Here is a 19040-nt window from a genome sequence, read left to right on the forward strand (position 1 = left end):
GAGCAAGGGCCACGCGTGGGCTAGGGGTGCATCTTGTTGCCATTTGAAAAAAAAGCCACACAGATATTAAAGCAAACTACTTCCCTTTTGGTCTTTCCTTTCATATTAGGCGGAGTTCAAAGTAAACCAGTTCTTGTAATCCTCCGATCATTTCTCGCCCTTGTGTATTGATCTGAGAAGTCTCTGGAGTACTTTGCTTCCCAAGGGTTCATCAATAAATGAAGAGGCTTTACCATCATCAGGTCACAAACAGAACAGGGAGTGCAGGGAAACTGGCAGGCAAAGGAGAGAATGTGTAGAGGACTGGGGGGCACTGGGTACACCTTTATCCCGATGGCCCCTGAAGAATTCCCAGCCAGTGACCCTGTTCCTTCTTCCCTCCTTCACACCTTTATGGGGTGTAACCACATGAAACGATGCTTCTTCGCTGTGGCAGAAGGAGTCTCAGTCCCATGGATGGGGGGCACCAGGGCCTGAAGGTCCTGTCTGGGAGGTCCCTGCTTTGGGGAGCCCAGCACTGTCAGCTCCCAAGTCCATTGCTGAGCCCTGCTGGCCCCTAGACTTGGCTGCCTTCCCTCTTATACCGCTGTTCACTATTTCCCCAGTCCCCTCCTGCCCCCTCCGCTCTCTCCAGGTTGGTGGCAGAGCAGCAGGCCCCCACCGAACTTCCTGTCCCCTGCGGCATCCAAGGGCAGGGTCCTGGGCCCTCTGGTCCGCAGGGTCTCACTTCCCAATGAGGAGGGGAGGGTGGGAGGTGAGAAGAGACCAGTGAGGGGAAGGATGAGTGCTCCAGAAGGTCGAACCCCGTGGCCTTGCTCTGGGGTGCTGACCCTGCTGGACGACAACTCCCTACCCTCTTCCTGTTAAATGTCTTGTTCTAGGCCTTCAGGCAAAATTGGGGCTCATTCATAAGGAAGGACCAGGAGCCCCAAACTCTACCACGTGCCAAGTGCTGTGCTGGGTGCCAAAACCAAGATTCACAGGATCCTCAGAAAGATGCAAAACCAGCTCTTCCTGTGCCCATTTTATGGATGAAAGGAAGAAGATGAGAGGCACACAGACGGCACAGCTAGTGGGTGGTGGCTGGCACTCAAATCCCAGCCAGCTGGGACCCCATCTCTTTCCAAGTGTCCATCCAATGCCCTCTTGTCCCACAGCTGGGGCCCCATCACTAGGGGACCACTTTTCTTGAGGGCAGGTGCGGGGGCTCTTTCCCCACACTGGTACACAGCATCCCATGCCTTTGTGTTGGAGCCTGGCTGAGGGGCTGTAGGGCACGAGAAGCCCAGCAGGACCCCGAGCTGTTAGTAGACTTGACTGCTTTGCTGTCTGCTCTTCAGAGCAGCTGGCTGTTAGGGAGCAGTGCTTAGACGAGGCTGCAGTTGGTAACGTGGGCTAGTTGGTTTGCATTTGTTTTTAGACCTCGTTTCCCCGATGTTGGTAATTAGCACTTGGAAGTGTATCTGTGCTGATGGAATTGCCCGCCCGTAACGTTCCCTGGCTTCTCCAAGCAAAAAAGGGCTTCACCCACCCTTCCTGAGCCTGTGCATGTGAGGAAATAGGAATACCAAAGCGTAAGTCAATCTAGGGTGGACCTGAGATGAACTGGACTTTCACCTACTGGCAAATGCTTCGTGCAACTTACTCCTGACCTGACGGTGTGCCCCATGAAGCCACTCGGCACAAGTTCTGGGTTCCAGTGCAGGCTCAGCCTCTTCCTAACGCTGTGCCCTTGGCGTGAGGCCTAACTTTTCTGAGTTCTAGTTTCCTCATCTGTAAAATGGCAATAATTACAGATTAGAGATAATAGATGCAAAACACCTGACACAGAGTAGGCTATCATTATTACTATTATTATTTTATCCTGGTGTCATAGTCATGGTTCTCCAGAGAATCCAAACCAACAGGATGGATATAAATATAGATACACACACACACACACACACACACACACACACACACACACACACACACACACAGATTTATTCTAAGAAACTGGCTCATGGGGTTATAAAAGCTGAGAAGCCCCAAGATCTGCATTCAGCAAACTGAAGACCCAGAAAAGCTGATGATGTAATTTCAGTCTGAAGGCCAGTAAGCTCGGGCTCCAAGAAGAGCCAAGGTCTTTTCTGGCCTCCAGACGTTCAGTTCAAGTCTGAAGGCCAGGGAAGACTAATGTCCCAGGTCAAGCAGTCAGGCAGGAGGAGTTTCCTCTTCCTTGCTGGAGGAGGCTCAGTCTTTTTGTTCTATTCAGGCCTTCAACTGATTGGATGTGGCCCACCCACATGAGGGAGGGCAATCTGCTTTACTCAGTTCACCGATTCAGATGCTAATCTCATCGAAAAACACCCACCCAGAAACTCCCAGAATAGCATTTGAACAAATATTTGGGTATCTTGTTGCCCAGTCAAACTAATACAAAATCAACCACTGCACCTGGTACAGCCCCATTACTTAGCAGTGAGCCCAGATAGGAGAAACTGAGGACTGGCTTTCAGCCTGGCTTCCAGGCTCTAGAAGGACAGCTGCTGAGAGGAGACAGAGGTAGCCTCAGCTGGGAGAGGCAGGTGACACCAGAGGCCCAGAGGAGGCACTGGGCACCACTGGGACCAGAAGAAGGCAGCCTGTCAATGAAGAGACTCGGGTGCTGGCTGTTGGGAGTGAAAGCACACCCAGGAAGCCAATGTGCTTGAGGGTTCTGACCTAAGGCGATATGAGCATGAGAGCACTGAGTGTATCTGCTGCAGATGCGCAGACCAGGAAAGCTCCTTGGAGGAGGTGACACTGAAAGATGAGGAGGAGCAGAGGTGAGTCTAACAGGCAGAGGAAGCCAGGCATGTAAAAGCCAGCAGGTGGAGAGGACTGGGTTCTCCAGAAACTGAAAGAGTCGTGGAGAGCGGTGGATTGCGAAGGGGTCTTGGTGAAGTCTGCTTTCGCCTTCTTGTTTTATAAAAGGGAGGGGGAAAGGAAGAGGGAGGCTCAGAGACACTGAGTAACTTGCCCAGGTTCACACAGCCAGCAAGGTCACAGACCACAGTGCTGACTGCATGAACAGTGGGGGGGGGGGGGTGCGGGATGCAGGTAAGACCATGCTGTCTGAGGGGTGTTGGGGGACTAGAAAGGCAACTCAGGGAGGTCAGCAGACCAGAAGGAGCAGGAACACCCTGACCCCCGTTCCTGCCACTCCTGACCCAGGGAGCCTCCGGTGCTTGCTGTGGTTCTTAGAGCAGAAAAGCCTCTCAAGTACAGGGATGTAACTGAACAGACACAGTTATAAATAAAGTGACAGATACCATAGCAACAGGGAAAGCAAAATGAAATACATCATCTTATTGTAAAGGGCAAAATCTATGCTATATATACAACAAGACAGCATCTCCTTCCTCTTTCTAGCTCTTTCCTACACAAACATTTCAGACTTCACAGGCAACAGGCCTGTCTGCTCAACTGAAGCAATTCTGATACAGGATTTATACATATCTTTGTACACATCTACTTGTGTGCCCAAGTGTTTAGTCATATAAAGTACATCCATAGAGATATACATTAGATTGTAGATATACATATTATATACCTGCAAAATACTAGGGCATAAGGATATAGGTTCTGTGGCAGATTATATTTTCCAAAGACAGCAACAACAATATCTCACATCCCGCATGTCTGTCTACAATGAGACCTTGGCACTCTTCTCCTCGAGGTCTATGCCCCCTCCCTTTGAATTAGGAAGGACTTATTACTACTTCACCCAGTAGAGTGTGGTGAAAGTAAAGCTGTGTGACTTCTGTGGATAAGTGAGAAAAGGTCAGGCAGCTGTCACCAGTTTCTCTTGGGCCACTGGTTCTAGGGGAGGCCAGTCCCCCTGTAAAAAGTTCAATTACCCTGAGGTCACCATGCTGGAGAGACCACGTACTGACATTTCAATCAAGAGTCTCAACTGAGCCCAGCCTTCCAGCCACACATATCAAGATGCCAGACGTGTGAGTGAAGCTATTCTGTATGCTCCAAATCAGTGTGTCCACCAGCCAAGTACCAAGAATGACCCCAGGTGATGCTATAGAAAACAAATAATCTGCCAAGTCCTGCCCAAAGTTGGGACCCAATGGATTTGTGAGACATAACAAAATGGTTATCGTCGAACCCACTGAGTCTGGGGGTAGTTACTTACATCACACTAGAAAAGTGGAACACGTGCCCACATAAATGTCACAACAGCCACCATCCACCAAGTGTCCAGCAGGTGCCATGCCCTGTGCTGAGCCTTGACACTGATCATCTCATTTAATCCTCAGGTCAACACCATAAGGTAAGAATCACAGTCTCCAGTTTCCAGGTGAGGAAACTGAGGCAGAGAAGGTTCGGAACTTGTCCTAGGTCTCAAGCAGGAGGCGAGAACGAGAGCCAGGTCTCCTGGCTGCAGAGTCCCCACCTCTAACCATTAGGCTAGACTGCCTCACTGCCGAGATTTGACTGGTGCATCCTTTTAGCTTTTTCTTATGCAGACTCACTCATTTTTCTTTTTTTTTTCAGAAAAATGGGATTCTATTATGCATACTCTTGTGTAACTTGCCATTTTCAGTTAACATATTTCCGAGTCAATACATACAGATCTCTATTATCATTATAAATGGCCATGGCCCACTGAGCCAGATGGGTTTACTCTCATGCATTTAACCAGTCCTCCTGGGGATGGATAGTTAGGTTGTTTAATATATTTTTTTAAAAAAACCATTACAAAAAACGTTTTAGAGAACTGCTTCGCACATGTATCTTTTTGCTCTGGTATAATTATTTTCCTCGAACAAATTCCTATACATCAATAGATTGAGCTCTGCAAAGGTAGTATTTAAATTTCTACAACAGTGTATATGAGCTCCAGTTTATCCGAGCCATTGACAACATGGGGGTTTCTCCATTGCTGTTCTATCATCAGCACCCTTTCAACACTGGTTGAAAAGTCCTGTGGAAGTTGGTTAGAGGGCTCATCCTTCCCTCTTTGCAGAGTTAAAACTCACATTTCAGGAAAGACCTTAGAATGGAGTGGTTAAAGGTATGAGCTCCATGTCAGACTGAGCTAGGGCTGAATCCCAGCTCCACCACCTTTTCTTATGACCCTGGACAAGTCATTTGACATTTCTGAGGCAGTTTACTTATCTGTAAAATGGGGAAAGAAATAGAACGTCCTCATGGTATTTGTGTAAAGATTTGATAGGACGGTGTAAATAAAGCATGGGGACTTCCAGCTCACACGAAGCTAAATTAGCCCATAATGTTATATGTGTCCAAGGAAGGCCTCTCAACCTATCAAAGCACAGAGTTTCTGAAGCTTTAGGAAAAGAAAAGGAGCTGGGTGTGGAAAGCAGGTGGATCAAGCAGCATCCCGCGTTTCACTTTTCCTGATGTCCTTCCATAATTTCTGACACTATCCGTCATACTCAATAGGCTGCTTTTGGGGTCAAAGCCAGCAGTAACTCATACCATCACATCGGTTTACAATAGTTCGCAAATCAGAAAATTACAAAACTATATGAGATTCATTATGGAAAAGTAGGGATTTCAGAATGGATATTAGCTGTGTGAGCATGCCTGGGCTTCCTGATCCATCTCCCTTGGAACTGAACTTGACTGTCCCCAATGGCAGGGCAGCACTTGCCCTGGCAAGTTTTTCCCACAGACATGCGGGATGTCCGGGGCCTCCTCCCAGGCTCTCCAGTTAGATTAGTCTCTCTTCCTCTCTTGGGTAGGAAAACTGAGGAGCTGAAGGACAGTTGGGAGTAGAAGCTTGGGGTGAGAGGGAAAAGCGCCCCCTCTGCCACTCGCTGGGGGCTCTGGTTCTCTCCACCCGTTGGGATGGTCAGCCAGGGTGCAACTCTGACTTCCAGAGGAGCTCCAGGAAACGCCGCCCTCACTTTTATAAGTCCCCCCCCAAACCCTTCCCTCCTCTTCTTTCTCCTGGGACTCGTGGCAGCCTTTTAACTTTTGCCAAAGACTCCACAATGCAGTTCCCTGAATCTAGGTTAAGCACTCTCTATTCTTCACTCTGGATCTCCAATGACACCCAGTGTTTGTCCAATGGAGACACCCAAAGGTCCTGCATTGGGATTAAATGGCCACACAAGGATCCTCCGAGGAAGGTAACGCAGCCTGCCTGGGCTTTCTCTGTGTGGCCTTTTACTAGAACAGTGATAGTTTCTCAAAGACCTCCAAGTTAATCCAAACCTGAGGATCTTCTTAGATGCATCTCACCATCTGAAGAGTTCAAATAGATAACACAGTGCCAATCTTTCTCAACAACCCCCTGACGACCAGTTGTGAACCCCCTCCCCAGCTACTAGTTATCCTTGGGGAAACGATATTCTCAGGGCCCAGTTCCTAATCCACACCACTGTCATCTGCCACTGTCATCAAAGACAAGCAGAATCTCAGAGGCATCTTAGGACAGCAGAGAGACACTTGGTTTCTGGATGCCAGCTAGTCTAAGCCAGTGGTCCAGATTCCTCACGTGTAAGTGAAGAACTCTCCCATCAGGAGGTTACTTTTGGTGCTGTGTTAATATCTCCCATTCACACACTTCCTGTCTCAGAAGGTGGCAGTTGAACCATTCTCTTTGTAAAGTTGAGACTTTGTGTTATACATTTTTTTTTTTTTTTTTTGTGGGTCACCCCCTCAGACACTCCCCTTCCTCACGCGGCATTCAGACCCTCCTTCAGTCCATGCTCCCGGCAGTTCTGGGGTGATCCTGGCTCCTCCTGCCATGATGAGTGTGCTTTGTCCAGCGCCACAGGCCTGAGCTTTGGTGGCTGCTGCCCCTACCTTGAGCTGTGGCATCATTTTAGTCTGTGAAGCTGATTTTTGTTGCAGCTGAAGCAGCATCCTTAGCAGCTTCCCGAGCTGAAGATGCAGGTGAGGCTTCTGGAGTTCTGAACCTCCGGGTTTTGTGAGGTCTGACACCTCCACCACGGCCTCGTCCCCAGAACTTCGCCTTTCCCGTCTTCACCATTGTTCAGGCCTGGGTAACTGGCACGGCTTCAGAAGAAGCGAAAAATTTCCCTCTGTTGTACTTTTCCCTGTGGTCATGGCATGTGCCTCTGATGGTCCACTTTCCCCTTATTTCTAAATTCATTTCAAAATCATTTGGCTGAAATTTTAACTTGCTTCTTAAGTGGGCTTCTTTCCTTTTATGCCCCCTGACTGAGTTCTTTCTCTCCTTTTCTTTTGATTTGCTCTCTTACTGTTAAGAAAATTTTTCAAACGCTGTCTGTATTTTACCTTGTAAGCACAGCACAGCAGAACAGATGGAGTCAAGAAGAGCCGGGCCTTCCAGAACTATCCATCGTTAAAATGAATCTTGACCACATGTGTCCCTCTGAGTTGTACATTCCCCCCAGGAGTGGTTCCTCCATCAGGCCAACCTCTAGCCCAAGCCTTGACCTCATCCCTCATCACTTGCTTATTCCCCTGCCATAACCATGTCTTCTCTGGACCCCAATTCCTTACTTCGTTTGAGTGTGCATGTTCACATTTTTCTGCGCTGTTTCCCCTGGATGACACTTAATATGGCCAGCCTTCTCAGGTGACCCCTTTCAAATCTGTCTAGGTGTGCGTGACCACTTGGTCTGGCTCTCCTTGGGTCCAAGCAGGGCTTGTCCAGTTGTTCCAGCGATGGTCTCCACCTGTGGCTTTGAGAATGAGCTTCTATTCAATACATACTTTCTGGACCTAGAATCCCTTCTGAGAGTCACTCTCTTCTGCTCCCTCAGCTCTTGACTCTTTCTCTCTGTATTAGATTTATTTGGTCCCTGCCATTTCTTATGATCTAGTAACAACTAAATCACATCTTTCCTGTTGGCTCCATCGTTAAGGATGGTTGGCCCCAGGTATATCTTTGTTTCCTTTCCATACCCGTCCAGCTTGTCCTCTGTACCTCACTTACCTCCTCAGCTGCCTGGAGTGGACCCAGATCTCAGCCCCTGCAAAGGAAACCAGCCTTCTCCTGGGCTTATCACTCTGACCTCCTTCATTTCCCTTTCCTGCTTTGGTAATAAACCTAAGGCACATTTTCAACTAGTTAATTCTTCCGTGATTTTGAAGGCAAACCATAATCAGAAAGAGAGTTCCATGTGCAGAACTTTTAAATACCTTTCTTCTTCACCACATTTGTAAAACTGTTATTACATTGTTTTCTAATTCAACATGAAAAGTTGACACAAACCCTACATTATAGGGACACTGCTACTTTTTTTTTTTTTGTCTCTGATGACATCCACCACCTTGTAGTGGGTAGAGCAGCAATCTGGGTCTCCGAAATCTAAAGCCATGACTGGGCTCAGGCATCGGTGTGGGGAGGGACTGATTCTGAGTCCAGTGCTCCCATTTTAAGGCATAACCTTCATACATTACTGCCTCTGTAGCCCACAGGGAAGTTAGCTGCTTTTCCAATTTTAAGTCCTGGCTTATGGTCCCTGCCGAGAAACACAGTAAAAGAAGCAAAAAATTATTCCTCCCACTGTCGACTAAAAAGCCCATGCACTGAAGCTCTGCCTGTTCTGAGGCAGGCCTTCCGCAGGCTAAAAGACTCTCTTTTTCCCATAAGCGGAGGCTTGCCTCATTGGTACTTGCTCAAGTCAGAATCAGCCAGCAACCCCTGAGAATCAGGACTCACTAATGGCCTGGGTCCAATGTCATGTTAACAGTCACTGGAGCACCTGCAGGCGAAAACCCTGCAGGACAAGCTTGAAGCGCCTTGGCCATGCCAGAAGCAATGTCTCCCCACACTATTTTGGGCTCCAAATGATCATTCCAATGCCTATCCCTGAAGTTCCAGGCAAAACCTTTTATATGTGGGATTTTAAGGGGGGCATTAAATAATACCTGTGTACCCCCAGAGTTTGAAATGAATCAAGATATGACACATAGGAGGCAGAAAAATGGAAATCAAATATCAGCTCTGTGACCGAACTGGCTGGTTTGGGGACTGTAGCTTTGAGGTGCTGCCCTAATCTGAGCTTCCTACCTCTTTCTCCTCTGCCACACTGAACGTGGGCAGCTCAGTCTCCAGGCGTCCCCACTGCAGGAGTGTCTGCTGCTTATCCGAGTTTATCACCTGGATACGCAGAAAATATGGCTCTCCTGAGCCCATCGGGAGGCTCAGTGACTTCTCCCCATCTCACTCATCAGAGCACTGACTTCCCCTACTGAGTTCCCTGGAGAAGGGGCTTAGGGTTGAAGGAAGGTCAGAAAGATGCCTCAAGTAGACACTCAGAGAATGGGACTAAGTATTCCCTAACACTAGTCCCAAGGGACTGTGGTCCTGTTTATGCCTGGATAAAACTCCAGTTCTGTGCTGAGAGCTCAAAACACCCTTTAATAAATAGTAAGTTGAGCAAAAGGCAGAGAAACAGAAAGAATTCGAGACGTATACGAAAACTTTCTGACTCACATGCCTGGACTTTGCTCAAACCACAGGGCTCCTTTGCCCTGCGGCAACCTGCCAGAGAGGTGCCTGCACGCTAGCTCCGCAGCGTTGGTACCTCTGCCTGGGGAATCCAGGGCAGGGAGGAACTTGGCGGTGAGTCCTCCAGGACAGGGTAAGAAGTCCAGAGCTCAGAACCAGGGAGAACTCAAGTAGGGTCTCATCGGGATAAGAATACGGTTGGGATAGGAATGGGAGGAAGGTTTCAGATTGACGACTCGAATTTCTGCTATAGCAGAGGACTTACTTTCATTGCTCAGGATGGATATAATAGTGGGTTTACTGGACTCATTTAAAGAATCTTTGTTATATAGATGAGGAAATGGAGACCTTTAGTGGTAAAGGAAGTTGGCCAGCGTCACACAGTGGCTGAGCTAGGATTTGAGCCCTGTCTCCTGACTCCCAAGCCCTTGCTCACTAGGAACAGGAGGCATCTTTTGACCCCACTTGTCAAAGCCCCCTATGACTCTTCTGTATCACTCCATCACACAGAGGAGTGCCAGGGGCGGCCGTGGTCTCCTGAGATGATCCATAACTGACGTGCAAATCACCTCCCACCCGGACCCTGAGCATCATCACGTGTTCTTAAAGAACACACATATGTATACACAAATACTCCCCCAGGTTTGGAGTAGGTAAGAGTCCTTCTGGCATAAGCTAAAAGGGAATAAACAAATACATGGCATATAAAATCCTCAGTAATGGGCGAACAAATTCTAAGTTGGATTGAGGAAGAACAAAATCTTAGAGCAGAAAGAAAACCACTTGAAGAAAACGTCATAAAAACAGCATCCGCCCACTGCTCACTGTTTCCACTCTCCTTCCTGTCAGCTCCGGCCAGCTGGTATCTCCCTTAGCTCCACCTGCCACAGCTTCAAGGTCCTGTTTGCAATTCTCTGTCAAAGTCTCCCCTCAGTCCCTTAAACCTGTGCCTGGAAGACTGCAAGTCCTCAACATGGCTCTTTCCCTGAAGTGCACTTGACTCACGCTCCTTGTCATTCATGTCTTAAGTTTAAATATCATCTCCTCTGAGTGGATATCACTGCCCATCTAGAAACATTTTATGACATAGCATTATGCATTATACTATGCAGAATACATAGTATTCTACAGATTATTTTGGAGCACAGGGAGTACACAGAAGAAGTGGTAATCCCCAGGAGCCAACATGGCCCCCCTATGTCAGATAACTTTCCACTACGGACACTCTTCTTCATGAAACAGTATGAATGGGATGATCACAAACCATTTTCAAGGGCATCCTTATGGGCAGTCTGTGATCTATAATGCACTGACACTGACTTGGGGCTGGATGAACATTTGTGCTCATGAGTATTAATGAATTTATTTCAAGCCAGAGAGAGGCTTCATGGGGTGTGCTCTAACTATGACCCAGCTAGAAGCTCAGAAGACATACTTATTTTTGACCCGATGTTAGAAGGGGCAGATCAGATGTTTGATGGCTGTAGCAAAATTCTAAAGGATTACACAGACTGTAATGACGGACTCACACTAGCAAGATCACATTTAATAAGGAAATAAGGGTAATCCAATGTGCTGAGTGAACACAGGCACAAAAAGTCAATGGCACAGGTGGGGGACAGGGGAGACCCGATTTAACAGCAACCCACATGCAAAGTATTTGAAACTTTTTTGAATCATAAAGGTTAAAAAAGTATTTTTCAAAAAATTCACCACTGAACATTTCCACCAGCTTCAGGACCTAGTAATCCACTTCTAGAACATTCTCCTAAGTACGTGATAATAGATTTTGACAGAGATATGTATATATAAAAGTATTAAATTAGTGCAGCATTAAAGTAGTGGAAAATGGAAACAGCCTTAATTTCTAATTACAGAAATATTCAATGGAATATTATGTTTCATTGAGTGTCACGTTTGCAAAGAATACTGAATGACAGAGCATAATCTTTCCGTTTTACAATGCTATCTTTCCAGCTCAAGTTGTGCCTCTGATGACAATATTTTAGCCTTCATGGAAAAACTGTGGGGAAAATTTGGAGGTAAATCACATCAGGCAGTCAATCATTTTCTCAGCCTCTGTATGAGGTCATCCCTTGAAGCATGCTAGTGTCCCAGAAGGAGGCAAGGAAAGGGCATTTGAGGGTCAATGAGGTCTTGAATCAAGCCTGTCTCACATAAATACTGGGCCATCAATGCCATTTCCATGGTCAGTGACCCCCAGGGAGAAAGATGCTATGAGGCATCATTTTCTTTAATATTTATTCCTCAAATTTCCCTAGTATAGAAATCACTTAAGAAACTGTCAGTTTTCCAGACACTTTTATTTGCAGCTTGCAGATTGCATCAATAAAGTGGTGCACCCATGACTCTCCCTGTATCCATCCAACATCAACACCAGTGCAAACCAGGCCCTTCACTTTTCCTCCTGATCTCTCCTGTAGTCATCTGCAGACCTCCTTATAGGAAAGGAGTTTAAGGTGAAAAACTGCAGTTGTACCCTCTGCTTCAATTCCCAGGCGTATAAGATAAATGGCGTTCAAGAAGGTGCTGTGCCTCTAATGACAAAACACCAAGGAATTCCTGGAGCACTGTTCATTAATGCATTCAATCCTAGGACCATGCTTACAGTTATAAGAATCAAGATATTTTCAAGGTGACAGAGGGAGCTTTACAGTCATTTTTTTGAGGTTGGTTAAGAAACTACTGAAGAATGGCAAAGCGCAGAGGCTTAAAGTCAGACTAGAACTTGTTTGAATACAAGGTCTATCACTCATCACTTAGACAAGAACTTGACCAACCCGTTCCTCAGATTTTCAGAAAAAGTATCATGTGAAAAATAAGTGCCTACTTTCTAGTGACACTGGCAAGATTAAATGAGGTGATGCATACAAATGTTTAGTGCACCGGCCTATCAACCTAGTGCTTAATAACTAGGAGTCATTTTATTTTTCCACAGGAAATTGCAGGGACTTTAGAATCAACTAGGCTTGGGTTTAAATCCGTATTATGTTTATTAGTTTGTCTCAATGTATGCAATGTACTGAAGCTCCAGAACCTTGGTTTTCTTACCTATAGAATGAAGAAAAATAAAACCTTTAAAATAGTTGCTATAGAGGTTAACTGGGGACTAGCATAGTCCTGAAATGGGGTAGAGTTTCAGTTGATGTTTATGGCCTGCCTTTCTGCATTCTTCGCGTGAGAATCCAGGTACTGTGCTGTCTTTTTGATGCTAATCATATTCTTATACCATAATATGCTGCTTGTATAGGGTGTCCTTCGTTTAAGTTGGACTCCTCCCCCCTTCATTTACCCAGAACTCTGTCCTTAAAGGGGTTGCCTACAGCCATTTTGATGGTTTGGGGAGAAAATTCCAAAATAGAGTATAATAAATGTGGTTAGGAAGATTTCCTGTGGGGTAGGAAAGAGAGAAATACTCTAGATAGAGTAGCAATAGTTTATTTATTTAGAAGCTCATTAAGGCCAAGTCTTAGGTAAAGAATGGGGTCCCTACCCTTTTTCTCTTTCAGCCCAATTCTTGTAATCTTCTGACTTCTCTACCGGGGGATGGAGTTAGAGACATGTTGACTCATGACCAACCCCATGAAGAATCTGGAATTCCTGGCGTTTGACTTTTCCCTTGATCATATCTATTATAGCAGCCTTGGGACAGCCAGTGGATCTCTGGTCCCCAAACTTGAAACAGCGGGGGATGGGGACAAGAGTATAAGCAGAGGGTTAATCGATGAGAAAAGTCATTTTTGCAATGTTCCAAGGGAACGTTTACAATGTTCCAACGTAAATTCAGAGATCTACGTCACTTTTCAAGGCATAACAGCGATTACTTCCGGTCAAGGCTCAGGCACTCCTGTCCAGGGAGTCTTCCTTTCCCTCTTGCCTCCGACTGTGGTCCTTCCTATAAATTTAGTGTTGGGGGATTGAAGTGAAGGGAGGAATGGTGCTAAGGCTACACAGAGGCAAATGGCAGAAGATGAAGTTCTGGGAAGAAAGTTCTTGAGAAAAGTTTGCATCTTGGCTCAACTTCTTGCTTTTTTCAGTATGACTCAGTTTTGGTGAGAAATAAGTGTTTTGGCTGCTCCTCAAGAACAGAGCCTGTTGTCGGTGAGGACTTGGGACGGCGTGCTCTCCTTCTCTCTGAAGACCCGCTGTCCTCTCTCCCCAAATCCGTCTGCTCTGGCTCAGGAAAGAATGCTAAACGCAGCACGTATGTGTCAGAGATGCCGCACGGTGTCTGCTACAGCCCAGCCATCTGGGGGAGCCGGAGCTGCCAACTTGTCACCACGCAGGGAAATCCACGGCGCATCCTTCCCCACTTACCAGGTGTAAGTTCTCTCTTCTCTGATTAAGCTCTCTGGGGGTGGTGGGGGGAGGGGTGTGACCAAGGCAGCCATATCAGCAAAGTTAGGGTTTTAAGATTTCTTGTTTCACAAATGAGACTCTTAGGATGACAGTTGAATTTTTATAGAGGATAAGGCACACAGGTCAGGGGTGAGAAGAAATTTAAGGCAGGGTTTTCACCCCGGGAGTTTTAAAAGTAATGATATCTGATGCCACTCTCAGAGATTCTGGTAAAATTGATAGAAGGTGTGGCCTGGGCATTGGGATTTTTAGAAGTTCCCTGGGTGATTGTAACGTGCTACAAAGTTTGAAAGCCACCGGTTGGGAAAAGTGCTTCTCAAACTTTAATTTGCATGAGAAGCACCTGGGCATCTTGTTGATGGGGACAGCCTGAGATTCTTAACTTCTAATAAGCTCCTAGGTGATGCTGGCGCCACTGGTCTGTAGAACACACTTTGAGTTGTGAGGCTACAGATCTGCATATCTTTCAACCTAGAACACAGCCTCCTTCTCTGTCTGCTCAGAGAACAAACTCAAGACTCAGCTTAAGTATCCCCTGGTCTCAAAGACCTTCTTAACTTCTTATGCCATTTCCTTGCCCTCAGAAGAAGTGATCGCTCCTTTCCACGTGCCCTTACTTGAACTGACACGGCTCTCGGTCTCCTTGAAATCCAGTGCAGTTCCTGCTTCCTTCTGCATCTCCTGTGTAGTCAGGCATCATAGCAATTTACCGAATAAACAGGTATGACCCCCCCTCCCCACCGCCTCCGCTCTAGTTACCCTGCTTCATTTCACTTTATAACTGTTACGGTTATTTGCTCATTGTCTGTCTCCCTCCATTAGAATATAAGTGTCAAAAGGAAAGGGATTTTTAATCTTCTTGTTCACTGGTCTATTCCCAGTGGTCCGGCACATTGTATATGCTCAATAAATATCTGCTGAATGAATGAATGAATGTTAGACAAGGCACGTATCCAAGGTAAGGCAGTGTCCACCATGACACTTGTCATTTATTGGGCTGGGGGAGATGGGGAGTGTAGTGGGTGTGGGAAATTAGGCAATGCAGAGCAGTCTAGACCCACTTGTGCATTTTTTTCTTTTTGTTTTTATTATTTTTTAATTGAAGTATATTTAATTTACAATGTTGTATTAGTTTCAGGCGCACAGCACAGTGATCTAGTTATACATACACAAATAAAATACATATACGTACACACATATATATATTCTTTTTCAGATTCTTCTCCCTTATACGTTACTGTAAAATATCGAGTATAATTCCCTGTGCTGTACAGTAGGTCCCTGTTGGTAATCTATTTATATATACAGTAGTGTGTTTATGTTAATCCCAAACCAGAGCTGTCCACACAGTACCTGGCACATAGTAAAAAATGCCTCTAGTAATCTTCTAATAATTTTTCTCTGCTTCAATATAAGCCTTCAATGCTTCTGTAAACCTCAAGGTCAACACATTGTACATCACTACACCCACCCACCAGTCATCTACCCATCCATCCATCCACATGTATTTTTTGGTAAATGTCCAACAATAAACTTTTTTTTAATTAGGCAAGGAAGTTCACTGCTGTTCTTTGCTCAGCTGGTAAACAAAACAAATGTATTTTTTAAAAATTCCTCTCTTTGCTGAGTGAAAACTGTAGGTTCCGAGATCAATCAGAAAAACATGCTTAAAGGTCAAAGACGATTCCACTCTTGTCTATATTTTCCCATTAACCTTAGCACAGATATTCATATCCTTCTTTGTTGATTATGAACCAGAGTCAGTCAGAAATGAAATGCCTTGCTCATGGCAGAGTTCATTTCAGTGTTTTTCTGGGTAGAGTGGGAGAAGTGGGGAATCAGAGAAAGAAAAGAGTATTAACTCCCCAGGCAGACCCAATGTAGGACCCTGTTGAGAGGTGTTATTGATTAGATGCTTCTATAGAGACCTGCCAAAAATAGGATTGGAGGTAATAGGAATGAACAAGCTTTAGCCAGACAATCATTCTGTATTGCTCACTGGCCCAAAATTGTTCCCTGTGATGTGCTTCCCAGTAATTTGTCCAGATTTCTATGATCTTAACAGATTGCTCCTGGGTAGAAAATAGCTTGACTTCCCCAAGCTCTGACAACCCTTAATTCTCCTCGTTAATTCTTTTGTAGCCTGTGTGGATTCCAGAGGGAAACACACTTATCTGGCTGTCTGCTTCAGGGGATGATTTCCCCAGGATTGCTTGAGAAGCTGTACTCAGGGAATCTTAACGCACAGAATGGTTAGGGGCAGAGACTTTTGTTTCTCATGGGAGTTTAGGCTTTGGAAACCAGCAAAGCCATGTCTCCAGGAGACAGCCAGTCCACGCGGTTTAACCGGCAGAAGCTGGCAGCCCAGGGGTAAGGGATGGGAAAGGCAGAGGAACATCAACTGAGCCTTGTTGGGGTGGAGGATTTTGCAGCTTCCAGCAGCTGTGAGGTAGCGTCTGACCCTCGGTCCATTCCTCTCCTTTCCCATTATGCACAGATGTCTCTAAATTATTTCCTAAAAATGCCTAAAATCTTTATTTTAAAAAGTTGCCCATTTGATCGTTTTGACAGCTGAGACAGAGATACTGAAAGCTTGCCTTTGCTCCATCACTAACCAGTGATCCAGCTTGGCTAAGCCTGTTCCCCTCTCTGCACCTGTTAGCTCATCTCTACAATGAGAAGGGCCCCAGAATAGTGGTTACAAATACAGTCTCCATGTTCACACCAGCTCTGCTTCTTAGTAGCAAGGTGACCTCTAGAAGTTGCTCAACCTCCATTTTCTCATCTGTAAAATGGGGAGCTCCACAGTACCTCATAAGTTTGTTGTAAAGATTAAATGCATCAATATATGTAAAGTGCTTGGTACAGTGCCTGGCACGTGTTAAGTGCGACATAGACATTTGCTATTTTTAAGAGCAGAGGATTGCTGTTTAAGGTTCCTCCCTTCTAGATTTAAAAGATGAGTCATTACCTCAATGGATATTTTTGGCAGCCTACCCAGCATTCATTTCTCTATTTTCCCTGTTGCAAAAGCCCCAAATATCCTTTGTAAAAACACCCACAAGAACCCCCTGTGTGACAACGCAGCACTGTTACAGACGGTACTGACTCTTCTCCAATGACAGGGAAACAAGTCACTCAGTAAATTTGTTAAAAATAAATTGCAAAAAAATATTTGGCCAAAGCATCCTTAGTAAACTTGAATAAAATCCATGCCCCCCCCCCCCGACACAGTCTTTTACCAGGTTGTTTCTGATGCACTTTATGAGATGTGCTGTATCAGAAAAGATCTCCCTTCTGTTCCCATCCGTAGTCTTGCTTTGTTATGGTTTCAAAAAACAAAAAATATGAAACCAAATCTGGACACACAGGTTTTCTGGAGGGCATGATGACGATCGGTTTCATCCATAAGGCAATTACAAAGAGACTCCATATTCATTCACTGATTTTATTCTTATGATAACGTTCAGAGGCCCCATTTTGGCGGGGGAGGGGGGACACTGAGCCTCTGAACAATACTAAACTGAGATTCTTGGAAGCCTAGTGACCCTTCTCACTGGAGGGGGAGGTGAGGCCAGAATCTCAGACATGACTTCCTCCTTTTTGGAACATTTTCACTGGATTTCTAGGAAACCCACGCTCTCCTGTTCCTTTTTCTAATCTTTAAAGTCAAGGGCCTAGGTCTCTGTCCTTGTCCCTCCCCTCCACGTACACTCTCCCATTAGATAAACTCCTTTGGGCCTACGGCTTTCCATACTGTCTACTTGCTGGCTGATGTGTTGATTGTCTGTATTTCATTAGAATGTAAGTTTCAACATGGTAGGATTTTAACTGCTTTATTCAATTCTGTACCTACAGAGTCTGAAACAGTGCCTGGATTTCATTTCCTTTGGATAATAACTGTACCAATTTACATTCCCACCAACAGTGCACAAGGGTTCCCTCTTCTCCACATCCTCACCAAGACTTATCTTTTGTCTTTTTGAAAATAGCTTCCCTGGTGGCGCAGTGGTTCAGAATCCGCCTGCCAGTGCAGGGGACACAGGTTCGAGCCCTGGTCCGGGAAGATCCCACATGCTGCGGAGCAACTAAGCCCGCGAGCCACAACTACTGAAGTCTGCACGCCTAGAGCCCGGGAGCCACAACTACTGAAGCCCGCGCGCCTAGAGCCCGTGCTCCGCAACAAGAGAAGCCACCGCAATGAGGAGCCCACACACCGCAACGAAGAGTGGCCCCCACTCGCCGCAACCAGAGAAAGCCCGCGTGCAGCAACGAAGACCCAACGCGGCCATAAATAAATAAATTTATATAAAAAAAGAAAATAGCTACATATGTTCATACACACATAAAATATAATAAAATATTCAACCTTAAAACAAGAAGGAAATCCTGTCATTTGCAACAACAGGGATGAAACCAGATAACATTATGCTAAGTGAAATGAGCCAGACCCAGAAAGACAAGTCCTTCATGACCTCTCTTACATGTGTAATCTCCAAAAGTAGAACTCATAACAGCAGAGAGTAAAATGGTGACTTTCAGGGGCCGGGGGCAGGTGAGCGAAATGGGAGATGTTGGCCAAAGGGTACAAAGTTTCAGTTATGCAGGATGAATAAGTTCTGGAGAGCTAACATTCAACATGTGACTACAGTTAATAATACTGTATCATATACTTGAAATTTGAGAGCAGATCTTAAGTGTTCTTACCACAAACACACAAAATGGTACTTATGTGAGGTGATGCATATGTTAATGGACATGATGTGGTAATTATTTCACAATGTATACCTACATCAAAACCACATAGTATATTTTAAATATGTACAATTTTTATTTGTCAGTGATACCATAATAAAGCTGGGGAGAAGAAATAAAACCGTTCCTGGAACTTAGTAGGCACTCAATAAATGTGTGAAGGGTGAATGGTGTATAATTTCAAATACAAAGAACTTGCTTTGTATTCTCTGTCACTTCCGAGGTTGGCAATGCAGAATAAAGCTTCTCAACCACTTGACCATGGTTTGCCTTTGGGACTGGAAAATTCTCTGTTTGCGGGGGCCTGTCCTGTGTGTTGTACGATGTTTAGCAGCATCCCCAGCTTCTGTCTACTAGATGCCAGTAGAAATCCCCACTTGTGACAACAACAGAAAATCTCTCCAGCCCTTAAGTTCTAGCTATGTGACAAGTAATTTACCTCTCTGAGCCC

The 19040-nt window shown here is 45.5% G+C and overlaps 2 long non-coding RNA genes across 2 annotated transcripts in view; one reads left to right on the forward strand and one right to left on the reverse strand.

Annotated features, from left to right (window-relative positions):
• The window catches only part of LOC137210484 (uncharacterized), a 124468-nt gene that overhangs the window by 73550 nt on the left and 31878 nt on the right, over positions 1-19040 (reverse strand). The window lies entirely within an intron of this gene.
• Positions 13126-18848, forward strand: LOC137210754 (uncharacterized). Its single transcript, XR_010936697.1, has 3 exons — positions 13126-13797; positions 14419-14555; positions 17827-18848. It is a non-coding gene; the product is annotated as an uncharacterized lncRNA (long non-coding RNA).

The sequence above is a fragment of the Pseudorca crassidens genome, chromosome 17 (genome assembly GCF_039906515.1).
Source record: "Pseudorca crassidens isolate mPseCra1 chromosome 17, mPseCra1.hap1, whole genome shotgun sequence".
Lineage (NCBI taxonomy): Eukaryota > Metazoa > Chordata > Mammalia > Artiodactyla > Delphinidae > Pseudorca > Pseudorca crassidens.